The sequence below is a fragment of the Salvia splendens genome, chromosome 18 (genome assembly GCF_004379255.2).
Source record: "Salvia splendens isolate huo1 chromosome 18, SspV2, whole genome shotgun sequence".
Taxonomy (NCBI): domain Eukaryota; kingdom Viridiplantae; phylum Streptophyta; class Magnoliopsida; order Lamiales; family Lamiaceae; genus Salvia; species Salvia splendens.
The window spans coordinates 13812279-13828785 of NC_056049.1; the positions used below are offsets into that span (position 1 = coordinate 13812279).

The 16507-nt window shown below is 36.8% G+C and overlaps 2 long non-coding RNA genes across 8 annotated transcripts in view; both read left to right on the plus strand.

Moving 5' to 3' along the window:
* Positions 1-13372, plus strand: part of LOC121777220 — a 68823-nt gene extending 55451 nt beyond the window's left edge. For all 7 annotated transcript variants that reach the window (XR_006045412.1, XR_006045411.1, XR_006045409.1 and 4 more), the window contains 32 exons: positions 920-992; positions 1104-1303; positions 1399-1515; positions 1615-1746; positions 2072-2164; positions 2256-2396; positions 2492-2629; positions 2739-3249; positions 4325-4469; positions 4544-4743; positions 4839-4956; positions 5056-5187; positions 5508-5600; positions 5692-5832; positions 5928-6065; positions 6175-6683; positions 7771-7915; positions 7991-8188; positions 8280-8397; positions 8497-8628; positions 8954-9046; positions 9138-9276; positions 9372-9509; positions 9619-10140; positions 11220-11292; positions 11404-11603; positions 11699-11815; positions 11915-12046; positions 12373-12465; positions 12557-12697; positions 12792-12929; positions 13039-13372. This is a non-coding gene — a long non-coding RNA (uncharacterized LOC121777220). The remainder of the gene's footprint in view (positions 1-919; positions 993-1103; positions 1304-1398; positions 1516-1614; positions 1747-2071; positions 2165-2255; positions 2397-2491; positions 2630-2738; positions 3250-4324; positions 4470-4543; positions 4744-4838; positions 4957-5055; positions 5188-5507; positions 5601-5691; positions 5833-5927; positions 6066-6174; positions 6684-7770; positions 7916-7990; positions 8189-8279; positions 8398-8496; positions 8629-8953; positions 9047-9137; positions 9277-9371; positions 9510-9618; positions 10141-11219; positions 11293-11403; positions 11604-11698; positions 11816-11914; positions 12047-12372; positions 12466-12556; positions 12698-12791; positions 12930-13038) is intronic.
* A 1568-nt stretch (positions 13373-14940) lies between these two features.
* LOC121777225 lies at positions 14941-15871 on the plus strand. The gene is made up of 4 exons (XR_006045436.1): positions 14941-15038; positions 15133-15250; positions 15350-15481; positions 15802-15871. It is a non-coding gene; the product is annotated as an uncharacterized LOC121777225 (long non-coding RNA).
* Positions 15872-16507: the final 636 nt, after the last annotated feature.

Below are 16507 nucleotides of genomic sequence, written 5' to 3' on the forward strand. Positions count from 1 at the left end.
TAGCATGTCGAACATGACCTAGTGTACCTACATGATTCCCTACCTTCTAGGATGATTAATTCGTGCTTTTGTTTGATGAGTTCAGTTTTTTACTACATGACTCCAGTTAAGTGATTTAAGAATGATGGAATATTGAGTTTGAGTTTGATAAAAAGCCACATTATGTGAGATTTGAGCTTTGTTGTAAAACACTCTCTACATTATTCCGAGTTACTTTATTTTGCATGTAATCTTCATATGGTATGGTCAATATGGAATAGGGATAGAGGGCAAATAGGATAACCATGTTTGAGCCTTGTTTCCATTCAATATATACCCAACACATGTTATCCTAGCTGGCCATATTCTTGCCAAGTCTCTTTCTCAAGCTCTCTAACAATCTCTGCCCTTGAGGTAGCACTACAACTCCATCGTTTTGGAATCACTGTTTTCTTAGTGTGAAAAGCAATGGCTCGTTGAACACCATAATCCCTAATTTGAATGATTTTTATGTTTAGATATTCAGTTCGAACTATGTGAATTTTCTCATGTATATTGAATTTAATCTTAAGATATACAATTCCGTTTGATTCTGATTATTGCTTTCCAGTTGTTATTTATTTGATATATTGAGCTCAATTGCTAAATGCACATATTTTTTTCAAAATAACCGTGCGGTATGGACAAATGGTGTTGAGAATTTGCTGTAATATGACTAAGATGTCAGTGGCCTTGCTGCCTAACATGCTAAAATCAGTAAATGGGTATGCTATTTCTTATAATGCTAGGTGAATACTAAAATAATATGAAGATGCGCGCTTTTGCATGTGAATATAATACAGTCTTTCTGCACATAAATATGTAAGGCTTATGGTGCTATGTTGAGCTGTTATGTTATGTCAGAGAAGTAGTCTTAACGAAAGCCCTTCTCCGTCTGCAGAGAATAAAAGGCATGGGTTATGGCTCATCAGCTATTACTTATGACAACATCATGGTCCTGTACAGGAAAGCAGGTTAATTCGAGAAAATCCCTGAGACTCTCATTGTAGAAAAATGGTGCTTGACTTCACTATATGCACATCTAGGGCAAAAAAGATTAAATGATAAGGTTGTGTGCTTTACAGAAATTTCTCCGGTTAAGCTTGGACAGCTCGAAGAAGCCAAGGCTGTGCTAGATGACTAGACTTCTACTTGCCACACATACGACGTCAGAGTGCGGAACATACTCCTGATTGGCTACAATCCGAAGGGTCTCCCCGATAAATCCGATGCACTGCTTTGGGATTTAATAAAAAGGGAAGAAATACCGACCTCCCTTCAGAATGTACGCCTACTGTTCTCTTTAAAATCTATACCGCTCTTCATTTAATTCTAAATATGGTGATCGGACGCAGATAATTAAGTTCTGATTTTCATCAGGGCCGTCGAATATCCACGCTTTCTCCTCCTCCTCCATTGTCCAGTCCTTTCGATAAGTGCTATGGAGCACTCTAATAGCCGCATGACACGATTCTTGAGAACCAGATTCTAAAAAAGGTGTGTTTTTTGCTTTCCAAATAGTACTTCTTGTATCATTGCTTCCGTACGTATTTAGCCGTTAACTGGAGCTGACTTGTATTGGTTTCTGATATGTAGAGTTGTGAAGTAGTTGATCATGCTAAGAGATTGAAGGAGGATTCAATGCTTTTGCTGAGAGTGTTATCATACTGGTCATTTGGATTCTTTATGGTTTATGAACTAAGTGCTGGTTGCATTACCTGAGATTAGGTAGTTATCAAAACCAAATTAGAGATTTAATCTATTTTCTTACCCGTGAGCTTTTGTCTACATTATGTTGGAATGCAACTTTTCCTTTGTTTGATTTCATTGCAATTGTTCTGCTCGGCACTAAAGCATTTGGCTGGGTTAGTTAAAGCTCTGTATTTTCTATGCACTGCATCAAGTAGTATAGTGGGGCACATGAAAAAAAAAGAGTTGGGCTCATGAACGATCAGAATGTTGCATTTTTATCTTGCCTTAATGTTTAGCAATTTTAGTTTACAAATTGTATTTTCCCTCAGCTACTCATTGATTGTGATGACATGATTTTTAGAATCTTCCTGGTTGGTGTTTGCGAGATGATGAGCTCTGGGAATCTGGGAAAATAAAATCAAACTCAGGGGAGAAAGAATTGGTTCTGCTATCGGTAGGATGTGTTAGTTCATTTGATTTTCCACCTCTTCACTGCTTTTGTTGCATTCTACAAGAACTTTGCACTTACTGCATTATCACTACAGGTAGTGACAGTTCCCACTCAAGACCTACCAACCAATCCTCAGATACTTGACTAAGTAGATGATCTTACACAACTAAGTTATTTGAACGAGCCTTCAGTTCTTCACAATCTTCAGACTAGATATTTACAAGATAATTTATATGTAATTCTCTATTTTTGAGAACCTTTTCATTTTGTTTCTTTATATTGATGATTGCCTCTGTTCTTAAATCATTTTCTTGTCTTTGTTTTGCATAGAGAATGGCAGGCCCTGTACTTTTGTCAATCAATCCATTTAACAATGTCTAGCTATATGGGGATGATAAAGAAAGAAACTTTTGGACACTCCTCATGCTTATGCTGTTGCTGATGCAGCATGCAATGCAATGATAGCAGGTGGTATATAATACCTTAAATACCCGGAGAAATGCTTACCTTGTTAGCATATTGGTTCAGCAAGTTGCTAATTTTCTCTTTTCGTTTTGCTAATTTTTGATATTTGCAGATGAAGAAGTTGACTAATAAGAAAGAAGGAGGTGCAAAAAAAAAAAGAAAAGAAAAAAAGAAAAGAGAAAAAAAGAAAAAAAGAAAGAAAGGTGCAAAAAAAAAGAGAAGAAAAAAAAAGAAAGAAGACGAAAGCAAAAAAAAGAAGATAAAACGCTGTTGGAGGAGATTAAATCAGCAACCTCAAGATCTGTTACAAGGGAGAAAAGGAGTTGAAATAGGAGAGGAATGAGGCTGACATAGGAGGGGGAACAAAATTAGGAAGTTGCCTGATTATACTGAAGGAGATGCAAAAAAAAAAGAAAAAAAGAAAGAAGGTGAAGCAAGCAAAGAAAGATGATAAAGAGCTGTTGGTGGAGATGAAATCAGCAACTTGAAGAACCCTTACAAGGGAGAAAATGAGTTTATGTAGGAGAGGGTTGAGGCTGAGCAGCATGCAAGGGAAGAAGAGACAACTGCCCAATCTAGGACATGCCCAGATCCCATGACGTGCAGAAGCTTACCAAAACAAGGTGACCCCTTTCTTTTCTTTTATTCTTATTTTTTTTGTTGGTCAGTGTTTTTAGTCTTTTTGCACACTAAAGTCCAACTTGCAAGTACGGCCTTAGTGGGAGGAGGTGTTGCTCATTTGTGTCTTGCTTTTGTTTGTATATTTTTCTGTATTTGTTTCAGTAGCATGTCGAACATTACCTAGTGTACCTACATGATTCCCTACCTTCTAGGATGATTAATTCGTGCTTTTGTTTGATGAGTTCAGTTTTTTACTACATGACTCCAGTTAAGTGATTTAAGAATGATGGAATATTGAGTTAGTTTGATAAAAAGCCACATTATGTGAGATTTGAGCTTTGTTGTAAAACACTCTACATTATTCCGAGTTACTTTATTTTGCATGTAATCTTCATATGGTATGGTCAATATGGAATAGGGATACAGGGCAAATAGGATAACCATGTTTGAGCCTTGTTTCCATTCAATATATACCCAACACATGTTATCCTAGCTGGCCATATTCTTGCCAAGTCTCTTTCTCAAGCTCTCTAACAATCTCTGCCCTTGAGGTAGCACTACAACTCCATCGTTTTGGAATCACTGTTTTCTTAGTGTGAAATGCAATGGCTCGTTGAACACCATAATCCCTAATTTGAATGATTTTTATGTTTAGATATTCAGTTCGAACTATGTGAATTTTCTCATGTATATTGAATTTAATCTTAAGATATACAATTCCGTTTGATTCTGATTATTGCTTTCCAGTTGTTATTTATTTGATATATTGAGCTCAATTGCTAAATACACATATTTTTTTCAAAATAACCGTGCGGTATGGACAAATGGTGTTGAGAATTTGCTGTAATATGACTAAGATGTCAGTGGCCTTGCTGCCTAACATGCTAAAATCAGTAAATGGGTATGCTATTTCTTATAATGCTAGGTGAATACTAAAATAATATGAAGATGCGCGCTTTTGCATGTGAATATAATACTGTCTTTCTGCACATAAATATGTAAGGCTTATGGTGCTATGTTGAGCTGTTATGTTATGTCGGAGAAGTAGTCTTAACGAAAGCCCTTCTCCATCTGCAGAGAATAAAAGGCATGGGTTATGGCTCATCAGCTATTACTTATGACAACATCATGGTCCTGTACAGGAAAGCAGGTTAATTCGAGAAAATCCCTGAGACTCTCATTGTAGAAAAATGGTGTAGCCGAAAATAGATGAAATGATGAGGTTATTATCACTTGACTTGTGATATGCACATCTAGGGCAAAAAAGATTAAATGATAAGGTTGTGTGCTTTACAGAAATTTCTCCGGTTAAGCTTGGACAGCTCGAAGAAGCCAAGGCTGTGCAAGATGACTAGACTTCTACTTACCACACATACGACGTCAGAGTGCGGAACATACTCCTGATTGGCAACAATCCGAAGGGTCTCCCCGATAAATCCGATGCACTGCTTTGGGATTTAATAAAAAGGGAAGAAATACCGACCTCCCTTCAGAAGGTACTCCTACTGTTTTCTTTAAAATCTATACCGCTCTTCATTTAATTCAAAATATGGTAATCGGACGCAGATAATTAAGTTCTGATTTTCATCAGGGCCGTCGAATATCCACGCTTTCTTCTACTCCTCCGATGTCCAGTCCTTTCGATAAGTGCTTATGGAGCACTCTAATAGCCGCATGACACGATTCATGAAAACCAGATTCTAAAAAAGGTGTGTTTTTTGCATTCGAAATAGTACTTCTTATATCATTGCTTCCGTACCAATTTAGCCGTTAACTAGAGCTGACTTGTACTGGTTTCCGATTTGTAGAGTTGTGAAGCAGTTGATCATGCTACGAGATTGAAGGAGGATTCAATGCTTTTGCTGAGAGTGTTATCATACTGGTCATTTGGATTCTTTATGGTTTATGAACTAGGTGCTGGTTGCATTACCTGAGATTAGGTAGTTATCTAAACCAAATTAGAGCTTTAATCTATTTTCTTACCCGTCAGCTTTTGTCTACATTATGTTGGAATGCAACTTTTCTTTTGTTTGATTTCATTGTTCTGCTCGACACTAAAGCATTTAGCTGGGCTAGTTAAAGCTCTGTATTTTCTATGCACTGCATCAAGTAGTATAGTGGGGCACATGAAAAAAAAAGAGTTGGGCTCATGAACGATCAGAATGTTGCATTTTTATCTTGCCTTAATGTTTAGCAATTTTAGTTTACAAATTGTATTTTTCTCTCAGCTACTCACTGATTGTGATGACATGATTTTTAGAATCTTCCTGGTTGGTGTTTGCGAGATGATGAGCTCTGGGAATCTGGGAAAATAAAATCAAACTCAGGGGAGAAAGAATTGGTTCTGCTATCGGTAGGATGTGTTAGTTCATTTGATTTTCCACCTCTTCACTGCTTTTGTTGCATTCTACAAGAACTTTGCACTTACTGCATTATCACTACAGGTAGTGACAGTTCCCACTCAAGACCTACCAACCAATCCTCAGATACTTGACTAAGTAGATGATCTTACACAACTAAGTTATTTGAACGAGCCTTCAGTTCTTCACAATCTTCAGACTAGATATTTACAAGATAATTTCTATGTAATTCTCTATTTTTGAGAACCTTTTCATTTTGTTTCTTTATATTGATGATTGCCTCTGTTCTTAAATCATTTTCTTGTCTTTGTTTTGCATAGAGAATGGCAGGCCCTGTACTTTTGTCAATCAATCCATTTAACAATGTCTAGCTATATGGGGATGATAAAGAAAGAAACTTTTGGACACTCCTCATGCTTATGCTGTTGCTGATGCAGCATGCAATGCAATGATAGCAGGTGGTATATAATACCTTAAATACCCGGAGAAATGCTTACCTTGTTAGCATATTGGTTCAGCAAGTTGCTAATTTTCTCTTTTCGTTTTGCTAATTTTTGATATTTGCAGATGAAGAAGTTGACTAATAAGAAAGAAGGAGGTGCAAAAAAAAAGAAAAGAAAAAAGAAAAGAAAAAAAGAAAAGAAAAATAGAAAGAAGGTGCAAAAAAAAGAGAAGAAAAAAAAAGAAAGGAGATGAAAGCAAAAAAAAGAAGATAAAGCGCTGTTGGAGGAGATTAAATTAGCAACCACAAGATCTGTTACAAGGGAGAAAAGGAGTTGAAATAGGAGTGGAATGAGGCTGACATAGGAGGGGGAACAAAATTAGGAAGTTGCCTGATTATACTGAAGGAGATGCAAAAAAAAAGAAAAAAAGAAAGAAGGTGAAGCAAGCAAAGAAAGATGATAAAGAGCTGTTGGTGGAGATGAAATCAGCAACTTCAAGAACCCTTACAAGGGAGAAAATGAGTTTATGTAGGAGAAGGCTGAGGCTGAGCAGCATGCAAGGGAAGAAGAGACAACTGCCCAATCTAGGACATGCCCCAGATCCCATGACGTGCAGAAGCTTACCAAAACAAGGTGAACCCCTTTCTTTTCTTTTATTCTTATTTTTTTTTGTTGGTCAGTGTTTTTAGTCTTTTTGCACACTAAAGTCCAACTTGCAAGTACGGCCTTAGTGGGAGGAGGTGTTGCTCATTTGTGTCTTGCTTTTGTTTGTATTTTTCTGTATTTGTTTCAGTAGCATGTCGAACATGACCTAGTGTACCTACATGATTCCCTACCTTCTAGGATGATTAATTCGTGCTTTTGTTTGATGAGTTCAGTTTTTTACTACATGACTCCACTTAAGTGATTTAAGAATGATGGAATATTGAGTTTGAGTTAGATAAAAAGCCACATTATGTGAGATTTGAGCTTTGTTGTAAAACACTCTCTACATTATTCCGAGTTACTTTATTTTGCATGTAATCTTCATATGGTATGTTCAATATGGAATAGGGATAGAGGGCAAATAGGATAACCATGTTTGAGCCTTGTTTCCATTCAATATATACCCAACACATGTTATCCTAGCTGGCCATATTCTTGCCAAGTCTCTTTCTCAAGCTCTCTAACAATCTCTGCCCTTGAGGTAGCACTACAACTCCATCGTTTTGGAATCACTGTTTTCTTAGTGTGAAAAGCAATGGCTCGTTGAACACGATAATCCCTAATTTGAATGATTTTTATGTTTAGATATTCAGTTCGAACTATGTGAATTTTCTCATGTATATTGAATTTAATCCTAAGATATACAATTCCGTTTGATTCTGATTATTGATTTCCAGTCGTTATGTATTTGATATATTGAGCTCAATTGCTAAATGCACATATTTTTTTCAAAATAACCATGCGGTATGGACAAATGGTGTTGAGAATTTTGCTGTAATATGTAATATGACTAAGATGTCAGTGGCCTTGCTGCCTAACATGCTAAAATCAGTAAATGGGTATGCTATTTCTAATAATGCTAGGTGAATACTAAAATAATATGAAGATGCGCGCTTTTGCATGTGAATATAATACAGCCTTTCTGCACATAAATATGTAAGGTTGATGGTGCTATGTTGAGTTGTTATGTTATGTCAGAGAAGTAGTCTTAACGAAAGCCCTTCTCCATCTGCAGAGAATAAAAGGCATGGGATATGGCTCATCAGCTATTACTTATGACAACATCATGGTCCTGTACAGGAAAGCAGGTCAATTCGAGAAAATCCCTGAGACTCTCATTGTAGAAGAATGGTGTCGACGAAAATAGATGAAATGATGAGGTTATTATCACTTGATCTCACTTTATGCACATCTAGGGAAAAAAAGATGAAATGATAAGGTTGTGGGCTTTACAGAAATTTCTCTGGTTAAGCTTGGAGAGATCGAAGAAGCCAAGGCTGTGCTAGATGACTAGACTTCTACTTGCCACACATACGACATCAGAGTGCCGAACATTCCTGATTGGCTACTATCAGAAGGGTCTCTCCGATAAATCTGATGCATTGCTTTGGGATATTATAAATAGGGAAGAAATACCAACTTCCCTTCAGAAGGTACGCCTACTGATCTGTTTAAAATCTATACCTTCATTTAATTCAAAATATGGTGATTGAACGCTGATAATTAAGTTCTGATTTTCATCAGGGCCGTCGACTATCCACGCTTTCTTCTCCTCCTCCGATGTCCAGTCCTTTCGATAAGTGCTTATGGAGCACTCTAATAGCCGCATGACACGATTCTTGAGAACCAGATGCTAAAAAAGGTGTGTTTTTTGCATTCCAAATAGTACTCCTTATATCATTGCTTCCGTACCTATTTAGCCATTAACTGGAGCTGACTTGTACTAGTTTCCGATTTGTAGAGTTGTGATTCAGTTGCTCATGCTAAGAGATTGAAGGAGGATTCAATGCTTTTGCTGAGAGTGTTATCATACTGGTTATTTGGATTCTTTATGGTTTATGAACTCGGTGCTGGTTGCATTACCTGAGATTAGGTAGTTATCTAAACCAAATTAGAGCTTTAATCTATTTTCTTACCCGTGAGCTTTTGTCTACATTATGTTGGAATGCAACTTTTCCTTTGTTTGATTTCATTGCAATTGTTCTGCTCGGCACTAAAGCATTTGGCTGGGTTAGTTAAAGCTCTGTATTTTCTATGCACTGCATCAAGTAGTATAGTGGGGCACATGAAAAAAAAGAGTTGGGCTCATGAACGATCAGAATGTTGCATTTTTATCTTGCCTTAATGTTTAGCAATTTTAGTTTACAAATTGTATTTTTCTCTCAACTACTCACTGATTGTGATGACATGATTTTTAGAATCTTCCAGGTTGGTGTTTGCGTGATGATGAGCTCTGGGAATCTGGGAAAATAAAATCAAACTCTGGGGAGAAAGAATTGGTTCTGCTATCGGTAGGATGTGTTAGTTCATTTGATTTTCCACCTCTTCACTGCTTTTGTTGCATTCTACAAGAACTTTGCACTTACTTCATTATCACTACAGGTAGTGACAGTTCCCACTCAAGACCTACCAACCAATCCTCAGATACTTGACTAAGTAGATGATCACACAACTAAGTTATTTGAACGAGCCTTCAGTTCTTCACATTCTTCAGACTAGATATTTACAAGATAATTTATATGTAATTCTCTGTTTTTGAGAACCTTTTCATTCTGTTTGTTTATACTGATGATTGCCTCTGTTCTTAAATCATTTTTTTGTCTTTGTTTTGCATAGAGAATGGCAGGCCCTGTACTTTTGTCAATCAATCAATTTAACAATGTCTAGCTATATGGGGATGATAAAGATAGAAACTTTTGGACACTCCTCATGCTTATGCTGTTGCTGATGCAGTATGCAATGCAATGATAGCAGGTGGTATATAATACCTTAAATACCCGGAGAAATGCTTACCTTGTTAGCATATTGGTTCAGCAAGTTGCTAATTTTCTCTTTTCGTTTTGCTAATTTTTGATATTTGCAGATGAAGAAGTTGACTAATAAGAAAGAAGGAGGTGCAAAAAAAAAGAAAAGAAAAAAAGAAAAGAGAAAAAGAAAAGAGAAAAAAAGAAAAAAAGAAAGAAAGAAGGTGCAAAAAAAGAGAGAAGAAAAAAAGAAAGAAGACGAAAGCAAAAAAAAGAAGATAAAACGCTGTTGGAGGAGATTAAATCAGCAACCTCAAGATCTGTTACAAGGGAGAAAAGGAGTTGAAATAAGAGAGGAATGAGGCTTGCATAGGAGGGGGAACAAAATTAGGAAGTTGCCTGATTATACCGAAGGAGATGCAAAAAAAAAGAAAAAAAGAAAGAAGGTGAAGCAAGCAAAGAAATATGATAAAGAGCTGTTGGTGGAAATGAAATCAGCAACTTCAAGAACCCTTACAAGGGAGAAAATGAGTTTATGTAGGAGAGGGTTGAGGCTGAGCAGCATGCAAGGGAAGAAGAGACAACTGCCCAATCTAGGACATGCCCAGATCCCATGACGTGCAGAAGCTTACCAAAACAAGGTGACCCCCTTTCTTTTCTTTTATTCTTATTTTTTTTTGTTGGTCAGTGTTTTTAGTCTTTTTGCACACTAAAGTCCAACTTGCAAGTACGGCCTTAGTGGGAGGAGGTGTTGCTCATTTGTGTCTTGCTTTTGTTTGTATTTTTCTGTATTTGTTTCAGTAGCATGTCGAACATGACCTAGTGTACCTACATGATTCCCTACCTTCTAGGATGATTAATTCGTGCTTTTGTTTGATGAGTTCAGTTTTTTACTACATGACTCCAGTTAAGTGATTTAAGAATGATGCAATATTGAGTTTGAGTTTGATAAAAAGCCACATTATGTGAGATTTGAGCTTTGTTGTAAAACACTCTCTACATTATTCCGAGTTACTTTATTTTGCATGTAATCTTCATATGGTATGGTCAATATGGAATAGGGATAGAGGGCAAATAGGATAACCATGTTTGAGCCTTGTTTCCATTCAATATATACCCAACACATGTTATCCTAGCTGGCCATATTCTTGCCAAGTCTCTTTCTCAAGCTCTCTAACAATCTCTGCCCTTGAGGTAGCACTACAACTCCATCGTTTTGGAATCACTGTTTTCTTAGTGTGAAAAGCAATGGCTCGTTGAACACCATAATCCCTAATTTGAATGATTTTTATGTTTAGATATTCAGTTCGAACTATGTGAATTTTCTCATGTATATTGAATTTAATCTTAAGATATACAATTCCGTTTGATTCTGATTATTGCTTTCCAGTTGTTATTTATTTGATATATTGAGCTCAATTGCTAAATGCACATATTTTTTTCAAAATAACCGTGCGGTATGGACAAATGGTGTTGAGAATTTGCTGTAATATGACTAAGATGTCAGTGGCCTTGCTGCCTAACATGCTAAAATCAGTAAATGGGTATGCTATTTCTTATAATGCTAGGTGAATACTAAAATAATATGAAGATGCGCGCTTTTGCATGTGAATATAATACAGTCTTTCTGCACATAAATATGTAAGGCTTATGGTGCTATGTTGAGCTGTTATGTTATGTCAGAGAAGTAGTCTTAACGAAAGCCCTTCTCCGTCTGCAGAGAATAAAAGGCATGGGTTATGGCTCATCAGCTATTACTTATGACAACATCATGGTCCTGTACAGGAAAGCAGGTTAATTCGAGAAAATCCCTGAGACTCTCATTGTAGAAAAATGGTGCTTGACTTCACTATATGCACATCTAGGGCAAAAAAGATTAAATGATAAGGTTGTGTGCTTTACAGAAATTTCTCCGGTTAAGCTTGGACAGCTCGAAGAAGCCAAGGCTGTGCTAGATGACTAGACTTCTACTTGCCACACATACGACGTCAGAGTGCGGAACATACTCCTGATTGGCTACAATCCGAAGGGTCTCCCCGATAAATCCGATGCACTGCTTTGGGATTTAATAAAAAGGGAAGAAATACCGACCTCCCTTCAGAATGTACGCCTACTGTTCTCTTTAAAATCTATACCGCTCTTCATTTAATTCTAAATATGGTGATCGGACGCAGATAATTAAGTTCTGATTTTCATCAGGGCCGTCGAATATCCACGCTTTCTCCTCCTCCTCCATTGTCCAGTCCTTTCGATAAGTGCTATGGAGCACTCTAATAGCCGCATGACACGATTCTTGAGAACCAGATTCTAAAAAAGGTGTGTTTTTTGCTTTCCAAATAGTACTTCTTATATCATTGCTTCCGTACGTATTTAGCCGTTAAATGGAGCTGACTTGAATTGGTTTCTGATATGTAGAGTTGTGAAGTAGTTGATCATGCTAAGAGATTGAAGGAGGATTCAATGCTTTTGCTGAGAGTGTTATCATACTGGTCATTTGGATTCTTTATGGTTTATGAACTAAGTGCTGGTTGCATTACCTGAGATTAGGTAGTTATCAAAACCAAATTAGAGATTTAATCTATTTTCTTACCCGTGAGCTTTTGTCTACATTATGTTGGAATGCAACTTTTCCTTTGTTTGATTTCATTGCAATTGTTCTGCTCGGCACTAAAGCATTTGGCTGGGTTAGTTAAAGCTCTGTATTTTCTATGCACTGCATCAAGTAGTATAGTGGGGCACATGAAAAAAAAAGAGTTGGGCTCATGAACGATCAGAATGTTGCATTTTTATCTTGCCTTAATGTTTAGCAATTTTAGTTTACAAATTGTATTTTTCCCTCAGCTACTCACTGATTGTGATGACATGATTTTTAGAATCTTCCTGGTTGGTGTTTGCGAGATGATGAGCTCTGGGAATCTGGGAAAATAAAATCAAACTCAGGGGAGAAAGAATTGGTTCTGCTATCGGTAGGATGTGTTAGTTCATTTGATTTTCCACCTCTTCACTGCTTTTGTTGCATTCTACAAGAACTTTGCACTTACTGCATTATCACTACAGGTAGTGACAGTTCCCACTCAAGACCTACCAACCAATCCTCAGATACTTGACTAAGTAGATGATCTTACACAACTAAGTTATTTGAACGAGCCTTCAGTTCTTCACAATCTTCAGACTAGATATTTACAAGATAATTTATATGTAATTCTCTATTTTTGAGAACCTTTTCATTTTGTTTCTTTATATTGATGATTGCCTCTGTTCTTAAATCATTTTCTTGTCTTTGTTTGCATAGAGAATGGCAGGCCCTGTACTTTTGTCAATCAATCCATTTAACAATGTCTAGCTATATGGGGATGATAAAGAAAGAAACTTTTGGACACTCCTCATGCTTATGCTGTTGCTGATGCAGCATGCAATGCAATGATAGCAGGTGGTATATAATACCTTAAATACCCGGAGAAATGCTTACCTTGTTAGCATATTGGTTCAGCAAGTTGCTAATTTTCTCTTTTCGTTTTGCTAATTTTTGATATTTGCAGATGAAGAAGTTGACTAATAAGAAAGAAGGAGGTGCAAAAAAAAAAAAGAAAAGAAAAAAAGAAAAGAGAAAAAAAGAAAAAAGAAAGAAAGGTGCAAAAAAAAAGAGAAGAAAAAAAAAGAAAGAAGACGAAAGCAAAAAAAAGAAGATAAAACGCTGTTGGAGGAGATTAAATCAGCAACCTCAAGATCTGTTACAAGGGAGAAAAGGAGTTGAAATAGGAGAGGAATGAGGCTGACATAGGAGGGGGAACAAAATTAGGAAGTTGCCTGATTATACTGAAGGAGATGCAAAAAAAAAAGAAAAAAAGAAAGAAGGTGAAGCAAGCAAAGAAAGATGATAAAGAGCTGTTGGTGGGAGATGAAATCAGCAACTTGAAGAACCCTTACAAGGGAGAAAATGAGTTTATGTAGGAGAGGGTTGAGGCTGAGCAGCATGCAAGGGAAGAAGAGACAACTGCCCAATCTAGGACATGCCCAGATCCCATGACGTGCAGAAGCTTACCAAACAAGGTGACCCCTTTCTTTTCTTTTATTCTTATTTTTTTTGTTGGTCAGTGTTTTAGTCTTTTTGCACACTAAAGTCCAACTTGCAAGTACGGCCTTAGTGGGAGGAGGTGTTGCTCATTTGTGTCTTGCTTTTGTTTGTATATTTTTCTGTATTTGTTTTCAGTAGCATGTCGAACATTACCTAGTGTACCTACATGATTCCCTACCTTCTAGGATGATTAATTCGTGCTTTTGTTTGATGAGTTCAGTTTTTACTACATGACTCCAGTTAAGTGATTTAAGAATGATGGAATATTGAGTTAGTTTGATAAAAAGCCACATTATGTGAGATTTGAGCTTTGTTGTAAAACACTCTACATTATTCCGAGTTACTTTATTTTGCATGTAATCTTCATATGGTATGGTCAATATGGAATAGGGATAGAGGGGCAAATAGGATAACCATGTTTGAGCCTTGTTTCCATTCAATATATACCCAACACATGTTATCCTAGCTGGCCATATTCTTGCCAAGTCTCTTTCTCAGCTCTCTACAATCTCTGCCCTTGAGGTAGCACTACAACTCCATCGTTTTGGAATCACTGTTTTCTTAGTGTGAAAAAGCAATGGCTCGTTGAACACCATAATCCCTAATTTGAATGATTTTTATGTTTAGATATTCAGTTCGAACTATGTGAATTTTCTCATGTATATTGAATTTAATCTTAAGATATACAATTCCGTTTGATTCTGATTATTGCTTTCCAGTTGTTATTTATTTGATATATTGAGCTCAATTGCTAAATGCACATATTTTTTTCAAAATAACCGTGCGGTATGGACAAATGGTGTTGAGAATTTGCTGTAATATGACTAAGATGTCAGTGGCCTTGCTGCCTAACATGCTAAAATCAGTAAATGGGTATGCTATTTCTTATAATGCTAGGTGAATACTAAATAATATGAAGATGCGCGCTTTTGCATGTGAATATATACAGTCTTTCTGCACATAAATATGTAAGGCTTATGGTGCTATGTTGAGCTGTTATGTTATGTCGAGAAGTAGTCTTAACGAAAGCCCTTCTCCATCTGCAGAGAATAAAAGGCATGGGTTATGGCTCATCAGCTATTACTTATGACAACATCATGGTCCTGTACAGGAAAGCAGGTTAATTCGAGAAAATCCCTGAGACTCTCATTGTAGAAAAATGGTGTAGCCGAAAATAGATGAAATGATGAGGTTATTATCACTTGACTTGTGATATGCACATCTAGGGCAAAAAAGATTAAATGATAAGGTTGTGGGCTTTACAGAAATTTCTCCGGTTAAGCTTGGACAGCTCGAAGAAGCCAAGGCTGTGCAAGATGACTAGACTTCTACTTACCACACATACGACGTCAGAGTGCGGACATACTCCTGATTGGCAACAATCCGAAGGGTCTCCCCGATAAATCCGATGCACTGCTTTGGGATTTAATAAAAAGGGAAGAAATACCGACCTCCCTTCAGAAGGTACTCCTACTGTTTTCTTTAAAATCTATACCGCTCTTCATTTAATTCAAAATATGGTAAAGGACGCAGATAATTAAGTTCTGATTTTCATCAGGGCCGTCGAATATCCACGCTTTCTTCTACTCCTCCGATGTCCAGTCCTTTCGATAAGTGCTTATGGAGCACTCTAATAGCCGCATGACACGATTCTTGAAAACCAGATTCTAAAAAAGGTGTGTTTTTTTGCATTCGAAATAGTACTTCTTATATCATTGCTTCCGTACCAATTTAGCCGTTAACTAGAGCTGACTTGTACTGTTTCCGATTTGTAGAGTTGTGAAGCAGTTGATCATGCTACGAGATTGAAGGAGGATTCAATGCTTTTGCTGAGAGTGTTATCATACTGGTCATTTGGATTCTTTATGGTTTATGAACTAGGTGCTGGTTGCATTACCTGAGATTAGGTAGTTATCTAAACCAAATTAGAGCTTTAATCTATTTTCTTACCCGTCAGCTTTTGTCTACATTATGTTGGAATGCAACTTTTCTTTTGTTTGATTTCATTGTTCTGCTCGACACTAAAGCATTTAGCTGGCTAGTTAAAGCTCTGTATTTTCTATGCACTGCATCAAGTAGTATAGTGGGGCACATGAAAAAAAAAGAGTTGGGCTCATGAACGATCAGAATGTTGCATTTTTATCTTGCCTTAATGTTTAGCAATTTTAGTTTACAAATTGTATTTTTTCTCTCAGCTACTCACTGATTGTGATGACATGATTTTTAGAATCTTCCTGGTTGGTGTTTGCGAGATGATGAGCTCTGGGAATCTGGGAAAATAAAATCAAACTCAGGGAGAAAGAATTGGTTCTGCTATCGGTAGGATGTGTTAGTTCATTTGATTTCCACCTCTTCACTGCTTTTGTTGCATTCTACAAGAACTTTGCACTTACTGCATTATCACTACAGGTAGTGACAGTTCCCACTCAAGACCTACCAACCAACCCCTCAGATACTTGACTAAGTAGATGATCTTACACAACTAAGTTATTTGAACGAGCCTTCAGTTCTTCACAATCTTCAGACTAGATATTTACAAGATAATTTATATGTAATTCTCTATTTTTGAGAACCTTTTCATTTTGTTTCTTTTATTGATGATTGCCTCTGTTCTTAAATCATTTTCTTGTCTTTGTTTTGCATAGAGAATGGCAGCCCTGTACTTTTGTCAATCAATCCATTTAACAATGTCTAGCTATATGGGGATGATAAAGAAGAAACTTTTGGACACTCACTGCTTATCTGCTGTTGCTGATGCAGCATGCAATGCAATGATAGCAGGTGGTATATAATACCTTAAATACCCGGAGAAATGCTTACCTTGTTAGCATATTGGTTCAGCAAGTTGCTAATTTTCTCTTTTTGTTTGCTAATTTTTGATATTTGCAGATGAAGAAGTTGACTAATAAGAAAGAAGGAGGTGCAAAAAAAAA